Raw genomic sequence first — 6,491 nt, 5'->3', positions numbered from 1 at the left:
CCGGTGAGCCCAGCAGGCCGGGCCGGGCCGGGCCGGCACCGCGGGGCCCGGGCCGCCCGTGGCGGGGCCGAGGGCACGGGCAGAAATCACCTGCGGAGTTTCGTTCTCGTTCTGCCCCAGGCAGTTTCACTGTGTAGAAACCCCTCCGTGAAGCAGCTCAGAACCCCGGTGGGAGCTGAGGCAGCGCTCCGGGAGGAGCGGGCAGGAAGCCCCGAGCCCCCGCGCTCCCGGGCCGGGAGCTGCGGTGGAATTTGCGCTCATCTGGCCTCCCATTTTCTTGCCTCTCTCTCAGCCCTTCGGGGGCTGCAGGCATAGCAGAGTTTTGGCAAGGAGACCACGCTGTAAAGCTTTTATTTGCCTGTTGCAGTTGTTTCAGGTCCTGTTCCTTGTTAAACAGTAATGGAAGAAGTCAAACACTGACCTTTGTGTAAGCATAAAAGAGCCTTTTGGGGCACTGTAACAACCCCGGAGGACTCCTGTGGTTCTTTACAAGTCTCGATAAAAGTTACTGTTCATAATCTGCTTTTTCCTTCCTCTCTGATGATGACTGAGTTATTTTAAATTAGTTTTTTATCGGTTTATTAGTAAATATTTCTCAGTCCCATCCATTCATTGGGGAGTATCCTCTGACACTGCCCATTTAAGGCGCAGTGTCCCTGCCCATGGCCGGGGGTTGGATCAAAATCATCTTTACTAGCCCTCCCAGCCCAAACCAGTCTGGCATTCCCTAATTCTCTGAACATTTCCTTTGGCTTTCCCAAAAAGAATCGCACGCTGTGAGCACTCAGAATGCCCTGAGGAGGCTGTGCCCGTGGACCTGGCAGCTGTGCCCGTGGATGCAGGTCCATGGCAGGGATGCTGACACACCACAAACCCCCGTGCGATGGCAAACCCTCTCCTGCAGGCAAATGATGCAGCGAGGCTCAACACTGGACTGCTCACAGCACCCAGGGAGCTTCAGCTCCTGAGAGACGTGAGGAACTTTTGTAATAATTCCCAGCGAGTGCCGAGCCTCGAGTTCTCTTCATCTCTGCTAAACCCTATAAATCATCACACCTGCAGGACTTCTGCCATCACGCAGCCCCTTCGGCTGTGACAGCAGGGGTGTGGCTGGCTCTTACCTGCAAATTAACGACGAGTTCCACACCATACCTGAAAAACCAGAGAAGACTTGTTTCACAGGAGAAACTTTTTTTTTTAGGAAGTTTTGCATTGATACAGGAGAGCCCAAACCTGCAGCTTCGTTAGTGCCTCTAAACCAATTAACCTCGCTCATGTTCTCTTGGGGAGAAGTTTGCAAACTGAGGAGTTTAAATCCTGCCAGCGAGTCTGTGCTTGGGCAAAAGCGGCGGCTCCTCCTCGCTGCTGCAGCTGAGGGTTTCTGTCTGCAGGGTGAGTCAGGCTCTTGCTCCTCTCAGCAGGAATCTCTGATTTCCTTGTGCTGACACCCACAGCAGAACTGGGCCGTCATCTCTCTTTGCTGGGGTTTTAATAAAAGGTCAGGCTCATTCTCTGCTTTCTTGCCCCTTCAAGGCAGCTTTCATGTCAGACAAATTGAGCTGCCCAGGGAAACAGAGAGGATCCTTTAAAGGGTCAAAAAGTGGTTAAAATGTGGAAGCAAAAGGTGGGAAGAAATAGATCATTTCACAGCTAAGTGGAGTCCCACAGAGATCTCTGCCATTCCAAATACTCATAAATGACTTGGAAAAGGAGAGGAGGTGGCAGGAAGTGACAAAGATGTCTGCTGAAAATAAATTATTCAAAGCAGTAAACCAAAATCTAGCTGTAAAGAGCTGCAGAAGTACCTGACCAGTGTCCGACCTGAGAGTGAACAGGTGATCAAATGCCAGGCTGAGTTTACAATGCACAGAAGATTATAATGCACACAAGGAGAAGCAAGAAGAACAAACGAGTGTGTGCCATGACAAGCTGTAAATTAGATATTGTCACTGGAGATATGGAGTTCTTCTGAAACAAACTCCCCTCTGGCTTTCAGAAAAATCATCTGGAATGTTCAGAATGATGAGGAAAGGGAGGGAAAAGAGCTTTGTGTGACCATGTCTTGTGTACTGTGTGTGCTTCTGGTCGCCCCTCTCAGCGAGTACATCTAGAATGAAAAGGTGTAGAAAAGATCAAGAAATAGGATTAGGGCAAAACAACAGCTTTGGAGAGCACACACTCCTGCTTGGCTCCGTGGATGAGCTGGGGAAGAGGCTCCTGTCACTGTGCATCTGCCCCTGGGGAGCTGTGGCACGAGGTGTGACATGGGACACACGTCCCCTCTGCTCCCACGTCCTGGGGAGAGCTGACCCCAGCCCCAGCGAGGGCTGCAGGGTGCTGGCTCCAGGCTGTTTCTGAACAAAAAGTGGGAGAGGCCCTGCTCCTTGAAATATTTCAAGTGAGGCTGTTTCTGACAGAGCTGCTGCTTATTTACACTGAAGTGCTTCAGAGCCACTCACAAGTCTGGGTTTCGATGCTGCTGGCAATGCAGGAACTCTCAGGTGGCAAAATAACCACCTGTTCTGGAGAGCTTTGTGTTACCAGAATGTTTAGGCTGTCTCTAAACTCATCTTTAAATAAGATAAGACAACATGATTTTCTTTTTATTTGCTTTCTCTTTTCAGCACCAATTTCTGTGATGTCAGTCTGATGCCAAGCACAATCCCACAGAGGAAATACCTTGGTAAGTCTTCTGTTTTATAATATCTCCCAGCTAAATCACAGAAAATGCCCATTTAAATCAGCAGCACTTTGAAAGTTATATCCGTGTAAATACTGGAACAACAAAACACGGGGAGTAAAGAGGATGGAGCTCAAAGGATAAGGACAATTAAGCACTTTTTCCATAAGACATTAAAAGATCAAGACCTTGCATCAAATTAACTTCTACCATATTCCCTTCTTGTCTCCAGAAAAAGCATTTTAATTTTTTATGTCCCAGCTCCTTACCTAACTCCCTTTGAATTCTCCCATTTTGGGTATGTGATATTTAGGAAAAGGTTTAAAAATCCTTCCTTCATATGGCACTCATACTGCAAGTCCAAGAATCCTTCCCCTTGGCCCCGGGGGTTGCCTCAGGCTCTAATTTAGGACCCATCCAGGGTACTAAACATGGCAAAGTTTGGAATTATGGTTTCAGTTTGAAGAGGTGCTATATCTCTTTCTGTAAAGGCAGGTGTTTTAAAAGGCACGTGGCATTTCATAAAACACCCTTTTAGTGGTAACATTTTTGTTTTGTTCATACCTTTACTTACATATTTCACTCCTGAGTCCGAGCTGAAAACTCTGCCAGTGTCACAGCTGAATTTGTTTCATTAGTGAGCCCAGCTGCACATAACTCTGTGTTATTGCTGACAAGCCCTGGATTTATAGAACGTGGGTTGAAATCACCAGCATGGGGAAGTAGGACTTGCTTTAAAACAAAGTAGGTGTCAGCCTGCTGCGTGGTGCACTTCTGCAATGGATCTGCCATGGTGGAGTCACGTGGGAATGCAGTTCCAGAGTCCCTGGGAATACACAGCTGTGCCCGCTCTGGTTCCAGCACTGCCTTGGCACTGGTGTTAATTTGCCCCTTTGCAGCAGCAGCACCACCACAACATTCCAAAACAAACAAAGAACTCCCAACACTGTTGTTCATCGTTTCTTCTTGCCTGGCTCCTTGCACGTGGCAATTCATGGAACTGGTGAGCCAGATCAGGCCTTCATTGATTCACCTGTCCAGGGAACTTCTCCCTGTCCCCAAGGGCAGCTGAGCCAAGGTGGCCCTGGGAGCTGCCCTGTGACACAGGGAGTCCCTACAGCCCCCCTGCCCGTGGAGGGGCTGCCTTGGCAATGCCACAGAGCCCAGACTCCACTCAAATCTGTGTGCCACTGGCTACTGGATTTCAGCAGGCATTGTGCTGCAGGAAAAAATACGGCTGCAATCAAAGGTGGTTCTCTTCTTGCAGGCATCCTGTAATTAGCTCAAGTTTTCTTTTTTTCATAGAGAGGTCTTGATGCATAAACCAAAGGTTTCCTCTTCCTTGCATGTTGTTGCCAGATGTTTCTGCAAAGCTCCAGAACAACAAAGTTGTTTGTGTGTACTTGCATATGACTTCACCCCATGCATGTTACAAAGTGCTCCTCCTCGTCAATTAACCCAATTAATTCCTCTCCCATTCTCCCCTCCATTTCTGACCACTGCATTTCACTGTCTGTCTGTCCCAGCACCTTGGAGATTCAGCCTTTTGTCACAGCTCCCACAGGAAAGGGTTGAGCTTCAAGGTCCCTTCCAACCCAGGCCATTCCATGATCCTTTAGGGGAAGGGATTCAGGATGAAGCAGATCAATACATGAAAAGAGGAAGGAGCTGGGAAGGAGAATGTCACAGAGGGAGAACTACAGAGTGATTCATGTAGAAGTGAAAGACCTGGTGGGAAATCAAAGCACAAAACAGACCACAACAGACAAGGGCTACCCTGGGAAATACAGGGAAAAACATGGTAAAAATAGGAAAAATACCAGGAGTCATGAATGCAGGGAGGAGTTAGGAGGGCATGGCCCAGCCCCTCTGTGCCTCACTCTGTGTCTGACCACAGCTAATGGCAAAAGCACACTCGGAGTGAGCTCAGAGCCAGGAGCCTCCCCTGACAAGCACGGGGAGGATGCTGTGATGTCCTGCTGGTAAAGCAGCAGCTCCTGAGCCGTGGGAGCCACAGCTGGGAACATCCTTATCCCATCCCAGTTTCCCTGCAAAGCTATTGACAGGCTGCAGGCACTGGCTCAGCGACTTTGATGTATGTTCAAGAATTAAGTAGAATTACTCTCAAGCTGATAGGAAACAAAACACAGCTCCTTACAAGGCAATCAAGATCTTCAAAGATTTGGGCTTGGGAAGAGCCTTAGACACTGGGCATGTCACTGCCCTTTTGGGAGAGAGCAGATTGCAGAGGGAGGAGCAATATAAAACTATAAAACTATAAAACTCTGCTTTACATGAGCTGTCTGAGGCACAGCTACACAACTGGCATTTCATAGGAAAAGGCAACACAACCCTTACTTTTGGAAGTACTTCCAAGTAGGCTTAAGGACTTTAGGAGTTATTATGTGTGGAGTCCATACAGCCTTCATTCCATAAGTGCAAACCCTGATCTTTCCCTGCGTGACTCCACACCGAGATGCTTCCTGTGGCCCACGTTCTGCACGCTCCCTTCTGTCAGATGTGACAGGATCTGCTGATCTCCAGGTGCCCCCATTGTCCGTGCTGACCCCAGGCAGATTTATGTCAGCCTCTGGCAGGCACAGGAGTTCCCTTCAGATGTTCTTTCTGACCTTTGGAACGCTCCACACAAAGCTCGAAGTGGCTTCTGCTTCCATGAATTGCCTGATCTCCTCAATGAGAGCCATAATTATGTTTTAATGATTTAATAATATTCTCCACTTCTATATTTTAAAGTCTATATTTAGTGTTTGTTAAGGTCAAGGCTCATTTTCTCTGCAGTATTATTACATTGTGGCGTAGGAATGTGCAGCCATTTATAGATTTTTGAAATTTGTAGTATGACAATTGGCACCACTCTCCCTGTGGCTCCCCAAAATTCCTGGGGCTCTGGGCTCCCACCAGACCTGCACTTACTTGAAAAAGAAAAAAAACCACAAGTTTTTTAAAGCCTAACTTACTCCATGCATTTGTATAAACTAGCAAAGATGAGTTGTATTTAACTCTGACCATCATCACATAACACATTTGAAGTTGTTCTGTACTGGATGCACATTAATGTTGTAAAACAGCCAGAAAACACAGCTTATCAGCTTTTACATTACATTTATTTTTACAGTGTAGGAGTGTCCGAGGGAACACTTCTGTCTGAAGGAGAGCGAGGGGAGGCGGTTTGCTGGGTGGCTGAGCCCCACAGGGCTGTGTGAGAAAGGTTTGTGCGGCTCCAGGGCAGCCTCGGGCACAGGAGCATCCCCCGGTCACTGCCCCGCGGGACGCTCCGGGCTCCCCCCGCCCGAGGCGCACCTGGACGAGGGCGAGCCTGTAACATTCTTTTCCCTGTTTTATAGAGAGAGGCAGAAAACATCTGATTTTTTTTTTTTATCTGCTCCATTCAATAGGAAACCTTTTAAAGGGAACGGATCTCAGGGACAGAATCCGGTGCAGACCCGGCGCGGCTGCAGCGCCGGGCGGAGCGCGGCCGGAGCTGCGGGGACACAGCGGGAGTGTCACCAAAAAGGGCTGGCACTGAGCGCTGCTGCAGCCAGCACCGAGGAGAAACAGCCCTCGGCAGAGGGGGACGGGCAGAGCCGTCCCGCACACAGCGCCTGCCGCAGTTCCCGCAGGGAGAGCTGGAGCTGGACGTGCCCGCCGCTCCCAGCGCCGCACTGAGCCCCGGGCTGCTTGAGTTCACAGGATCACAGCACGGCTCGGCTTGGAAAGGACCTAAAAGTCACCTCATTCCCACCCCCTGCCACGGGCAGGGACACCTCCCACTGTCCCAGGCTGCTCCCAG

General features: G+C 49.3%; 1 long non-coding RNA gene across 1 annotated transcript; it reads left to right on the top strand.

Moving 5' to 3' along the window:
- The first annotated feature begins 1,954 nt into the window (after positions 1–1,954).
- Positions 1,955–6,255, top strand: LOC128814809 (uncharacterized). The gene is made up of 4 exons (XR_008439484.1): positions 1,955–2,120; positions 2,625–2,683; positions 5,822–5,909; positions 6,097–6,255. It is a non-coding gene; the product is annotated as an uncharacterized LOC128814809 (long non-coding RNA).
- Positions 6,256–6,491: the final 236 nt, after the last annotated feature.

This window comes from Vidua macroura, chromosome 15, assembly GCF_024509145.1.
Source record: "Vidua macroura isolate BioBank_ID:100142 chromosome 15, ASM2450914v1, whole genome shotgun sequence".
Classification (NCBI taxonomy): domain Eukaryota; kingdom Metazoa; phylum Chordata; class Aves; order Passeriformes; family Viduidae; genus Vidua; species Vidua macroura.
The sequence above is the reverse complement of the archived record's forward strand: the minus strand, read 5'-3'. Positions and strand labels throughout refer to the sequence as shown.